At 32.4% G+C, this 13,887-nt stretch overlaps 1 protein-coding gene across 3 annotated transcripts in view; it reads left to right on the forward strand.

The window, feature by feature from the left end:
- Positions 1 to 13,887, forward strand: part of Rilpl (Rab interacting lysosomal protein like) — a 33,194-nt gene that overhangs the window by 10,591 nt on the left and 8,716 nt on the right. The gene's annotated exons all lie outside the window — the stretch shown is intronic.

The following is a 13,887-nucleotide window of genomic DNA, read 5'->3' on the forward strand; positions in this document are numbered from 1 at the left end:
AGTTCGTGCCGCTTTATAAGGAAAATTGAAACCCTGTCCTCTTAAATTTTTGGAAATGGTTTTAAATTATATTGGTACGACTCTATACCTAAAACGTCTTTTATTATTGGATAAAATTTTAAAAATTATTTTTTATCTCAACCATTGAAATGAAATTATTCACAATATAGAAATTTTTGTGACGTTTGATAATGGTGGAAATCCGAAAATGAATTCACTTCAGCTACAGTCTATTGTAAGCTTTATATCGAAAATCAGAACGAACTTTCCGGACAACCTATAATGTTAATACGAAGTGTCAAATGAATGTAACAGAAGTAGTTTATTCCAAATTGTATCACAAGTATATAGAGATAGAGTTCAATTTTGTCAAATGTACCGATATTTTTGAGCACCTTGACTGCTTCGTTACTTATGACGCTGTGGATGCTACGATATTTATGAGCATCTTGCATGTACTCATATATTTGACGCTGTGTATGTACCGATGTTTTTGAGCAGGGTGAATGTATCTATTATTTTGAGGACTTTTGTTGTACCGATATAATTGATTACTTTTGATGTACCTATATATTTGCATATCTTGTCTGTGACGATCTATATGACGCTGACTGTACATTCACTAACCGTTAATCAATTTATCAATTACACAGTGTCCTTCTAATATTAATGTTATTACAACGTTTTTAAGGTTTAAATTTCAATGACTATCTGTGATAGTGTTGGGTTTCAATTGTTTTGGACTTATTTTGTTTCTGCTGCATATTATTATGTTGGGTCTTGTTGAACTTGTTTTTTTCTTGGGCATTACTAACCTTTGACCATCCATCATGCCAATCTTGTTATTACGTGAAGTTTATGCGAAATTTAAACGTGGATTTCCAGTTTGACAACGCTACCACTTAGGGTCCTTCAAGAAGTGAGCTTATCACTATCTCAAAGGCCGGCAACGCATCTGCGGTTCCTCTGGTATTGCTGATGTCCATGGGCGTCGTTGAATACCTCGATGTTCCCGCTGCTCGTTTGCCCCCTTCTGTTATAAAAAAGTAGTCATAAAAGAATTGTCAAAATTGTTATAAGCTCGCGTCGTAAAATAATTTAGGAATGATTATCAATGTTTCCAACATGTTATATCCAAATAATGTTTTATATACAATTTTTTTTAAGTCACCATTTATATTTTACGAAATCTGTCGGTCATTTACTTAGTTACTTTTGTAACTAATTTTGTTGATACGTGGTTTTGACTATTTTTTTAACACATAGAGCTACTTAATAGACAGAAACCGTTGCACGGATAGTTCTGTTGATGTCCTCTCTATCAAATTTGAATATCTTTAGTCGAAGCATTGAAAAATATCTATATTAAATTGCTTTGTTACTCCTTTATCTTTTTTCGATTTCGATCTAATAGCTTCTGATGAAATTAAAACTGTTTTATTTCTTAATTCAAAATTAACATTTCCATAATCCTTATCCGTAATATGTATAAATTAATTTCTATTGCTTTTTTATCTTAATTTTTTTTAATGAGAAATATTTTAAGTGTTTTTTATTGGAACTAATTTCAATGTGCTATCGTATATTTTTTAATTTGATTTTACTCTCGCAAATTACTTTCTTAGCTTCTGCAATGAGATGGTTCGGATTTTCATAGTGATTTTTTATATCATAAGGTCGCAAACGAGCGAGCGGTCATTTGTGGTCGCTGAAATCGCGAAGCGACTTGCAGATGCGTCTTCCTTTAACCGACGAAGGATAGGATGTACAGAGAGAGAATATTTTCCCTTCCCATGCATCCTCATATCTGTAAAATCCTCTTCCACTTTCCATCCTTTCCTTATAAGATAAAGGGAAGGGAAAACAGTTAAATGTAGACCGTTTAGTAAACGATTTACTTTTCGTCTTCCTTTTGGTTCAACGCAGAATTAATATTAACAATCTTAAATTAATCGCCTGCCAAGAAGTATAACAAATGCTTTCGTATATTAAATTGTTAACGTTTGAATGAAGACCAATGGGTCCGGGAACGAATAATTGCAAATCATCACTCTTGAAGGCGAGGGAATTTATAATACACTCTGTATTACTAACTGATTCCTTAATATTCTATTGAATCGACTCTAGCATTTTATTTATTTTATGACTGCATATTAATGGTCTTTTTTGAAAATGATTATGATTTAAAAAGTAATAAGCATAAAACTTGCTTGTTTGAAGGCTCTGGAACGGCTGAGAGGATTCCGCTGAAAGTTGACATAGATGTAGAACATAGTCTGGAAAAACACATAGGCTACTAATTTAGTTGTCAGAGTTGCGGGCAAAAGCTAGCTTAATATAAAATTCATTTATCTGTACTTAATATTATAAAGAACAAATATTTAAGTGTTTGTTGAATAGGCTCCAAAATTAACGGTTCAATTTGTTGTTGTTGTTGTTCCCGGTTGACTACAAAATTTTTTCAATTCCGCGCGGACGAAGTCTCAGGCAACTGCTTTAACCTATAAAATTTTAGCATAACTCAATACGGCATTTCCCAAAATGTCAATACGCGGTATTTGATGCCCCACCTCAATTTATGACATACATAAACCTATTAATACCATCTCTAGGGAAGGCTTCGCATTATATAGGAGTTATGGTTTAATATTTTCGTAGCTTTTCACCTTTTAAGTGCGAATTATTTTGTACGTTTGGCGAAAGCAATGTGGTAACAGGATCATGAATGTTTAATAATTAAAAAGGTTTTTGTGAATTTTGAACATGTAACTCTATATTTTTACATAAAATGTGATTGTGTTAAATTAAATGACAAGCCCATGTTGACTTAAAATTGTATTTTAAAATATTGAAAATTGTTATAGATGATATAAGAATTGACAGAACTATCCTCTTTTACAACAAATACTTAACGTATCGCCTCAAGTAGGCACTATCGCGCATCCAGATTTAATTGTAATCAGCCTAGTTATAGAGAATATATTTTGGACTAGCTATCACCGGCGCATCCATCTGTGCCAAATAAAAAAAAACTTAATTCGAAGCCTGTGTGCTCTGTCAGGCTGTGTTCTACATCATCTACACAATTATACCGGGATCTATGCAGCCGTTCTGTAGATGCCTTTCAACAAATATCCAAATATTCGCATTTATAATATTAGTAAGATTTGTAGTATGAACATTATTTTTATGAATTATATTTTTACAACACATGTTTTTACAAAGATATTAAAGTAATACCACATTTGTAAATCTTAAACGGATTATATTAAGCATAAAACAACGTTATATTTAATTGCGGGCAGCGCGTATTAAAACAAATTCATAATCTTGTGAAAAGCCCTTGTCGGAAAGCGGGTCAAGCGGGGCGTTAAGCTCTCGCCTCAAATTCCAGTATCGCGCTTGTTTTTATCAAAGTTTTCTTTTTCTCTTACAAATGAGTACGTATTGTTTGTATAAAAAAGCAAAATACAAGAGAGTTGTGATTTTTATATTGTGCTCTTTGATTTTATTTAAACCGTTGTTATATTCTTTGTGGTACTAAATTTGCCAGTTTAACGTGTTCAAGGAATAGACGGATATTACAAGGGGAACATTTATTTCGCTTGGCACAAAACCGGCAAAAGTTCAATGAGCCGACGGCCAACCTCAATTAAATGGAAAGGCACCCTGAGGGAGAGAGAGAGGAGTTGTTCAGACCTTCGTAGATTTTTTTTATTTGGACAAATGACATTTATATACTCATGGTCATTAGTTTTTCTTGCACATATTCGTTATGCTAAATTACAATTATGTGTTCTTTTTTCGCAACAAAAACCTGTGGTCATGGAGACAGGAGCGTTACGAGGCTACCGATAAGTAGATTTTATTTGTCAGTTTAGTATTTATTTTGATATATTAATCAAAATTTTGATTTGTACAATCTGTCAAAGTTTAATAATGATTAAAAAAAAAGATATATTACGATAGTTAAATTTCATGTGTAAAATCTAAGGATTACCTAAAAAAGGACAGAGATTCAGTTTTTTTAAATACAAAATCGGACGTCGATTTTAATTTCTGATTCCATTAATTTTTTATATAAGATGGGTAAATCATTTGTGAATTTCAAAAATACAAATAATTGAGGTTTCCGTTCAAAGTTGAAATAACCAAAGAGTTTGTTTAAATAACGAGAGAAAATTCTATCACAGCAAATGCAACATTCATTAACGTTGAAAATGTTTATCTCCTCCTCTTATATAATAGCGAGCAGAAATTATTATAAAATCTCCGTTAGCGTTGGACAAAAAATAAAAAAATCTATCTATAAAGTTTTTCACTACTTTCTATTGATGTAACTGTCTGCATCGATGTAAATAAAGATGACAATGTTTTTGTTGGCTTTGACCACAAAGGTTGACTTAGACTGAACACTCCTTAACATGGGATTTTTTTCTCCCGAATACATCAAAGTTAGGTTTAACTAATGTCGTAGTAAGTTTTTGGGTAGACCATTGCCCTTTTCCCTGACTTACCTCTCATCACAACTTACGTTTTTGACGACCTCTATACGAAACTTTTGAGTGCTTTGGGTATTTTGAAATGGATGAGAAAGGCAAGCGGATATGATGGACAGGGGCATAGAAAGGGGAAACATTCTCTATCTTTGCGTCGCCTCCGTTGATTAAGGCAAGGCCATTCGCTATTTCGGCGAATCCAGATGTCCGCTTACTATAATATAAAAAAACATGTGGTTGGATCGTGGACAAGGTTTAGTTGGGTTTCCAGCAAAAATACAAAAACAATAGAAAGATGTTTTTAACCCCGTATAAAATAGCGGCGTCTGTATTGATTGATTGTGATGAATTGGGATCGGGTAACGACGCTCTTGTGTTTCTGGAACATGAGCTTACATTTTTCATTACTCATTTATAACTGGGGTTGTCACTTCGCGTTTGTCGTCAATACTTATGTTTTTGCGATACTTTTAAGGGTTTCAGAGTCTACCCAAGTTGTGAGTGACTAGGGTATAGTAAACTTGGTACAGGGCGGATTGGTTACACTTATTCGCGTTTACATGGTGCACATTCAGCTTATTCCTTTGAAACATTAAAGTCTTTAAAACAAAAGGAGTCCCTAGATTTCGCTTTAAACATGTGCTTAGGATTAAGGACGGTTGTGTTTTTTTACCGCCCATATTCATGACTATGTTTATTAAATGTTAGCAGCCCTATATAACGGATGATATGACTGATACTGATTCCCATATGATTGTTAAATTGCCAATTTTTTATGTCTGACTTATTGCGGGTGTTATTTTTTGCACTGACTGACTGAAGACTTGAGGAGGTTACATTATCGAACAAACTTCAAGAATTTTTTGTGTTATTATCTTACTAATATTATAAATGCGAATGTTTAGATCGATGGATGAATGTTTGTTTGAATCTCTAGAACGGCTGCATGGATCTTGCTGAAATTTGGCACATATGTAGAACATAGTTTGGAAGAACACATAGACTAATAATTAAGTTTTTTTTTATTCGGGGCGGACAGAGTCGCGCGCGATAGTAACAATATATAGTCGCAAAAACACAATAATATTGTATTTTATAGTCAACATGACTGTTAAGTTTACTTAACTAAAGTTTAATTAAGTTTACTTAGACTTAGCTTATATTTCAGAGATGAAGGCGGAGCTTTGCCAAATAAGGTTTCCGGCGATACGGCTAGTTCTAACTATAAATTAACTTAACTGCCTATTGGATTTAAGTGTAGGCAGAAATTTGCCAAATGTTTTCACTATATTTATAACTTTTTCATTATAAAAAGGAATTGCGAATGAAAAAAATTTTTGCTCATAATATCACAAATGGAAAAATGTTTGTTACAAGGATTCCATTTGCCTTTTAAATGATTTACTGATGCGGTACTTTATAATAAAATTGTTACTTTTATATATTTTTTGTATTTCATGCTGTAAAATATTTTGTCATTAAAAAATTTAAAAAAATATTACCAGAGAATTATATCTCGTGCGCGCAAGGTCTCATAAATTTGCACGTTACTTGAAAATTTTAACATAGCATGTGGATTATGCAAAAGCACACACATCTCATTATAAGAGGGCTTCTAGAGTTTAGAGTAGGTTTTTGCACGTCGGGATATTTACTACTACTGCAATATTTTGGTAGCTAACATTTTTGAGATTTTTTTTAATTTTAGTTTCATAACTTCATATATTTAATTAACGGTAAAAATAATTGTAATTAATATGTACGTTGTCAATATTTAAACTCGCGTTAGTTTTCCGAAATAACCTTAACATACTCCTTAAGATTATCGTCAGTTCACTATAAGTCCCCACTGAGGGGCTCGGAGCCTACCCTAAGTTAGGGGTGATAAGGCCATAGTCGACCACGCTGGCCTAATGCGGCTTGCTTCACTTCACACATGTCTTTGAATTTCTTCTCGATTATGTGCAGGTCGCATCACTATGTTTTCCTTCACCGTAAGAACGTTGGATAAATGTACATATGTAAATCGGAAATCAAAGACACATTGGTACATCGCGGGATTCGAAGGACCTGCATATTGCAAGTCAAGTGCTTAACCTCTGACCCACCGACGCTCTTTTATATATAAAACCACTTAAATATACGTAATAATTAGTGAATTTAATTATAATATTTTCATTGTTTACTGCAACATGTCAATGTACACATAGCTTATTAGGTTATTCTATTTTACGACACAGTCCAGAATTAAGAAAAAAACTATAGTCCATGTGTTCTTAATTTTCTCATTTATATTAGTAAGATGATACATTATTTTAAAACACGATTCTTAGTTTAATCGTGTTTTATTTTACTACTTTCATTTTAGCAAATAAATTGTATAGATAAAGCCTTTTTAAAATGTTACAAAGTGCAAATGATAAAAGGTGCACGTTAAAAGAGAAATTTTTTCATTCATAGCAAATGTTTCTGTATGTAAAGATGACCTTTACTTTTACTAAAGCTGAGTTTTTCTAAATGAATACCATTCAGGTCTTGGAGGTGTATTTTTTAAAGTAGGTCAGCGAGATTCGACTAGAAAACCAGCTTATTTTGGGTACTTAGTTGTATAAAGAAGTTAAAAGATTCTAGATAAGGCCGTGATTACTTTATAATAACATGTTCATTGTTAGGATTTTTTGTATTAACGTAAAGTGTCTAGACAGGTCGAGACGAACTTTAGTAAAATTTAAGCAATCGAGAGTTTACCGTTGAGCCGATGGGATTGTTTCCCATTTACTAAATTGAATCCATAGAATTAATCTGAACAATGGGTTTTTGATGCTATGCTAGTGTAGTAAAACATATTTTTTTTGCACAAAGAATGGCAGTGATGATAACATGTTTTTATACTAGTTTTCGATTGTGGAAACACCGTTTTACTCCTTTAAAGTGCCTAGTTTCCGTCGTATAAAAATGTAAAAGGCGTAAATAGCGACGTAAAGTCACGCTACGAATGAGTCGGTGATGTCAGACAATTACCTGTCGCATTGACGTCACACTGCTAACATTATCTGTGGGAACGTTCGCCTACATTTTATTTCTAGTTAAATCTTCTCTCGTAAACTTTATCATACAAGATTGCTTTATTTTACATCCTTCTTTTGATACGATGATACGGAATTTAATTGTTTATATTTATTCCTTTTATTATTTAATAAAGGATTGATTAATCTGTTAATTATTTTCATCACAGCATAGGATTCACTTAGGGTTTCATTCGCATATTTTACAATAGTTAAATCTATTACTCTAAATTGGTATAATAAAGTAGATAATGTTATTCGCATCAAGTAATGCTGTTAAGTGTTGTTAAACAAAGTATATCATTTTTTAAATTCCGTACCTCGAGAGGATAACAACGGAGTCGGTCTGTCAATCTGGAATTTATCTCCTATACTATTTACTTTTCGATATTATAGCGATGTCACTGAAAAAGTATCTTAATGCACCCTAGCGTGACATTACCTTGGATCTATTCTTATAAGATAACGCGGATATGTAAATGAATATTTTATAAAAGAACAAGCTGTCGCCCGTGACTCCATCCGTTTGGAATTGAAATTAGAGCCTATGTGTTCTTCCAGGCTATGTTTTACGTCTGATCGTTTTGGGACTTATAAAATCACAAGAAAATGTTGTCCTTGGTTCTCTGGAGTTTTTCATTAGACATTTTACGATGTACGAAAACTTTCCTATTCTACTAAAATACGTAATTTACGAAACTTTTGTTTGTGAGGAGCATACTGGGGAGGTTTCTGTTTCTGCAACCCTAAAAATTGGTTCCTGGTGGTGCACTATTTTTATATATTTTACATATAATACATTTTGTAAAGTATATAATTTTACTTCTTACTAATATTATAAATGCGAATGTTTAGATCGATGTATGTAATTTTAAAAATATCTCGTGAACGACTGCATAGTCTGGAAGAATACATAGGCTACTTTTTAAGTTTTTTTTGTTAATTCAGCGGAGACGGATTCGCGGGTGACGGTGTAGTATATTATAATAATATAAAAAAAATCTTTTAAATAAAACTATCAGCTTATGGCAACACAGTCTATAAAGTCCTATTATTGATTAAACGTATCTGTGAAAATTCAATCCTAGATATTTATAGCGATGTAAAAGTTACAAAGTTGATGGATAAAAGAGTGTAATTAACGCTACGTAAAGTTTGTACAAACAGACGACCAGTTAATAGCCGTCTTTATGTCCTATTAGTTAGTCTAGAGACGAGGTTGGGCGAGATTGGGTTTGTACATATTAACACGGAGTTTAGTGTTATGTTTATAACTAGTTGTCGCCCACGACTCCGTCCCCGCGGTATAAGAAAAAAAAAATAAGTAGTTGTGTTCTTCCAGTCTATGTTCTACATGTGTGCCAAATTTTATCAAGATTCATTTAGCCGTTCCGAAGATACCTTGTAACAAACATCCATCCATCCATCTAAACATTTGTATTTGTAATACATATTAGTAAGATCTAGGTAATAAGGAATGCTTAGTTATATTACTAAGGTATATTAGTTTTTAGTAAGTTGTTAATTAATTTTATAAGATATTTATTTGAAAAATTGGTGATAAATGATGAGAATCTATTTTTTAATACCATTAATATTGGATTCATACATTGACTTGTTTTTTTTTAATAATAACTGGTTATTTTTCCTGTTATTAAATCAATAAGGTGATACGAAAAAATATGAATCGAACCTTGATAATGTTAATAAAATTAATAATTCCATATGTTTATTATTTTTTAAATAAATAATAGATATAATTTTCCTCCTTTTCTGCCTTTAAATACATCACGCTCGACAAGACATTGCCTTTTTGAGAGTCTTGTGGTATAGAATGACGTATTTAATACATTTAAATATTTATTTTACATTAAATATCGCCTTTCTATACTGAAATTAATGTACAGACTTTCTAGGTATCTATACCTAACACCGTATATGCTGATATGAGTCGTAGATACCATGTTAGTTCAGCAAGATTAGTTAAAGATTAGAAGATATCAAATTAAATTCTTGTTCAAATTCTATATGTCGACTAGTTGTCGCACGCGACTTTGTCACTACGGAATTTAAAAATATATATTCTAAGTTAGTCCTCTACATGTCGGCTATATCCAGTAAAAGTTCTGACATAATCGGTCTAGCCGTTTTAGAGATTTCCCGGAACAAACGCAGTTTTCAGTACAGACAGCAAAAAATGGTTTCGAGGAATGTGGTAATTTTAATATTGGCTTCCACTTGAAGAAAATATCTTCTAGAAAAAATTCCTCCGAAACGGCTTGATCGATTTTTATGAAATTTTATATGCACATTCAGGAGGTCTAAGAATCGTCTACTATCTATTTTTTTATTCCTCACGCAGGAGTCGCGGGCGACAGCTAGTGTTGTATAGAATTCGTTGTGCCAGTGAGAACTTCACTGTTATGTTAATTATCTCATTACGGTCAAATGAAAATTTTATGATATCTTACGCTTTAACAAATTATTTTATGTAATCTCATGCGAAATCGAGTGTAGAAAAATGTAGCCGCTTCAAAACCGGTTCGTGACCATCAGTGAAAGTAATTCAACATTAACTTACAGTAATTTATAGAAAGGAATTTTGAACTCAACCATTGTTTGAAGTTGAGAAAATATTGTGATGAATTTTAAACCTTAAACAATAGTTATAAGGTGTAGAATCGTATGATTGGATATCCACGTCCGTTATAAAAAGTGATAAATGATCAATATGGTTTCTTTATAAAATTTAGAAGTATTGTGTTCTTTATAAACCGGTAAATTTAAAATTACATTGTCTTCCAATTTATACTTTTGGTAAATGGCAGACCTTTCTATCTTAACACCTTATATCAGCTTAATTATGGTTAGGTATGATGTTTATAGGCATATAATGGAACTTTAGCTAGTTCTGAGTAGTACCTTTATAAAATATTGTAATAAGGGTGGGAAGCAGAAGTGGACTTTCCGGATGAGAGTATGCATGGGAAGGGAAAATATTTTCTTTCTGTGCATCCTCTCTTCCGTCGATTAAAGATAGGTAACGTATATTAATTGCGTATGTCAATGCGCAACGGTCACTTCGCTATTTCAGCGATTTCAGATCTCCGCTCGCTCGTTTGCCACCTTTGTTATAAAAAATAGTAGTATCTGTTTCTTATATATTACTAAAGACCTAATAGGTTCTAATAAATTTCAGGCATACAAACCATTTCCAGTACACCAGTCTCTTTGTAATGTAATATTTTATGTCCCTTAAGTAAATTTTAATTTATCTAATATATAAAATTCTTGCGTCAAAATGTTAGTTGCTATACTCCTCCGAAACGGCTTGAGCGATTTTTTGAAAGTTTATATGCATATTCAGTAGGTCTCAGAATTGACTACTATGCAGACGGAGTTGCGGGCGACAGCTAGTTATAAAATAGTGATAAATGACTTTTACATATAATACTTTTAGCATTTATCCAAGTAAAGAGTGGTTAATAAATTCTATTTAATGCGCATGAGAAATCCGAAAGCGGCTCGTGTGGCTCCTAATTAAGTTAAGCACCACTCGGCTTCTCGTAATAGCGTGAACGAGCCAACTGCAATTGTGTCATATCACTCACTATATATGTTTATTTATGGACTACGTTTGTAGTAAATCTATGGTAATAATATAAAACTGATGATTTGTAACGAGACAATATCAACGCGAATTACTTATTTTTGAACAATTCAGAACAAATAAGTCCTCCTTTCAAGTCAGTCCAAGTAAGATTGACCTGGAGAGGATATTTAATAATAATAATAAAGTCTTTTATTTCCATATCTAAATAACTATTTACATGAGTAGTATTTTCTTAGTATTGTTAGTAATTAGCTTACATTTATATTAGTATTGTTAGATTTACGTGTTTAGATATGGACACCGCTGTGAGTAAAGGCCTCCTCCATCTTTTTCCAAACATTCCCGTTCCTACAGAGAGGATATTTAGGAACAGAAAATATAATTTTTATTTCCAGTTATCTTAAAGTCGATAAGCAAGAAACGAGTCATTGTCCGGAGTACATTTATATGCGCAAAACTCGCGTTAGACGTAAAAGTCATAAGCAAGAAAAATGTTGCAGATTTGACTGTCCACTTAGACTATAACTTATCCAACTTCTACTGTTGTTTGTATTCAATATAAGTAGGTAACATCGATAACCAGTATGTTTTTTCATATCTACATTTAGTTAAACGGCTCGACGGATAAAATGTCATGCAGGTATGATTCATAGTGATTCACTCGCAGGTTGTTTAATTGCTTAGGTGTTGTGTTGTGACGAGGTGATAGTGTTATACGATTTAAATATACTGAATTGAGATTTTAGAATACTTATGTATAACAGCTTTTCTACATCTATTTCAAATTTCAGTAAGATTTTTCCAGCTGTTCCGAAGATACATTTTACAAGCATCCATCCAAACATTTGCATTTATAATATAAGTAAGTTTTATATGGTTATAAGCACCATTTCATAAAGCTTCAAAATAGTATGTTTACAAACAAATCTTGAGGTAAAGTGTACTCAATGTGTAACCTTAATGTGTCCCTTATCTTAATCTAGGTCTGAATCAGGTGATAATCTTCTTATAGAACATATAAATAATGATCTGGACGTAGGTCTCGCCATCGTAGAAATTTTTTACTTCCTCCTAAATGTAAATCATATTCAGTCGCTATCTAGGTCAGATGTAAGCAATATCATTATTGATTAATATTTATAAATAACACTTTCAGTTTATCTCGGACTGTACTCAATATTGAGCCAGTATTTCGTGCTCGTATATTTATTTATTTATGAATATTATCAATTTTGTAGCCTGGTTTTATTTCAATATCTATTGAGTATTAGTGTTTATTTTTCATCTTTCGTAGTCTTCTTACTATCTTATCTTAGTAATATTATAAATGCGATGTATGGATGTATGTTAGAATGTATCTCGAGAACGACACTTAGTCTGGAGAAGACATAGGCTACTAATAAAGTTTTTTTTATTCTCCGCGAACGGAGTCGCGGGCGACATCTATCTTACTATCTTACTAATATTTTAAATGCGAATGTTTAGATGGATGGAAAGATGTTTGTTTGAAGGTATCTCCGCAACGGCTCAACGGATCTAGCTGAAATTTGGCATAGACGTAGAACATAGTCCGGAAGGACACATAGGCTGTTTAAAGTGTTTTTTTTATTTTCGCGCAGACGAAGTCGCTGGTTAAAGCTAATTTTACATAAGAATTGGTTAATAAGCATCGTATACTTGTACAGTCCATAAATAGACACAAGAAAATTGTCTTTCTAAAGTGTCTGCGACATTTTCTTATTGTTTTTCTTAATGGAGGGACTTGAGGCCATTTACATAGCGTGGGTGGACGACCTTGTGCGGCTTTTCTTTACAGATCGCCAGTATTCTTGGAAGCTTTTATAAATGTTTAACTTTGATAAGAATTTAAATATAAATCTACAGGTTGTTTATATATTTGTACTTACAACTTTTGTTAATTGTCTTTTAAATTAGAATTAAAATGTTTATTATATTATAGAATAATTAAATTAAGAGAAATATTTAAATTAAAGTATTGGTATGTTTTTGTAGAAATCGAACAGGCGGTATAAGTTTCAAAGAACATTTTCATTACAATTCAAATGAACAATACAGGATGTTTCAAAATTGTTAATCTCATACACTCGTAATTAAAGCAAGTCGAAACCGAAGGCCTGGAATCATTGATTGAAGAGATATAACAAGCATTGAATTGTGTTGAATACAGATCTTTGTTGTTACAGCATCGTATTCAAACACTAATTGAAATCATTCCAATTTGTAATACAATGATTTTAATAACTTTGTTTTGTTCTGCGAAGCCTACACGTTTTATTCGTCCTTTTGTCTGTCTCCGCGAGGTTGTGATTTTTATTTTATAAAAAACTAGCTGTCGCCCGCGACTCCGTCCGCGTGGATATATAAAAAAAACTTAATTAGTGTAGCCCAACCATCCATCAATCCACGTCACATCCATCTAAACATTCGGATTTATAATATTAGTAAGTTAAATAAAAAGCAGTTCTTCAAGGCATAAATTAAAAAAAAATGAATAAATAGTATCCTATGTCCGTCTCCTGGCTCTAAGCTACTCCTCACCAATTTTCAGCCATATAGGTAAAGCCGTTCTTGAGTTATAAATAGTGTAACTAACACGACTTTCTTTTATATATATAGATTAGCAAATTTTTGTGAATTTACTAATATTTCTTGCATTATTCCAAGTAAGCTCTAGGCTTGTTTGTGCTAG

This window comes from Papilio xuthus, unplaced genomic scaffold (assembly GCF_000836235.2).
Source record: "Papilio xuthus unplaced genomic scaffold, Pxut_1.1 DF827679.1, whole genome shotgun sequence".
In the NCBI taxonomy this organism is placed as follows: domain Eukaryota; kingdom Metazoa; phylum Arthropoda; class Insecta; order Lepidoptera; family Papilionidae; genus Papilio; species Papilio xuthus.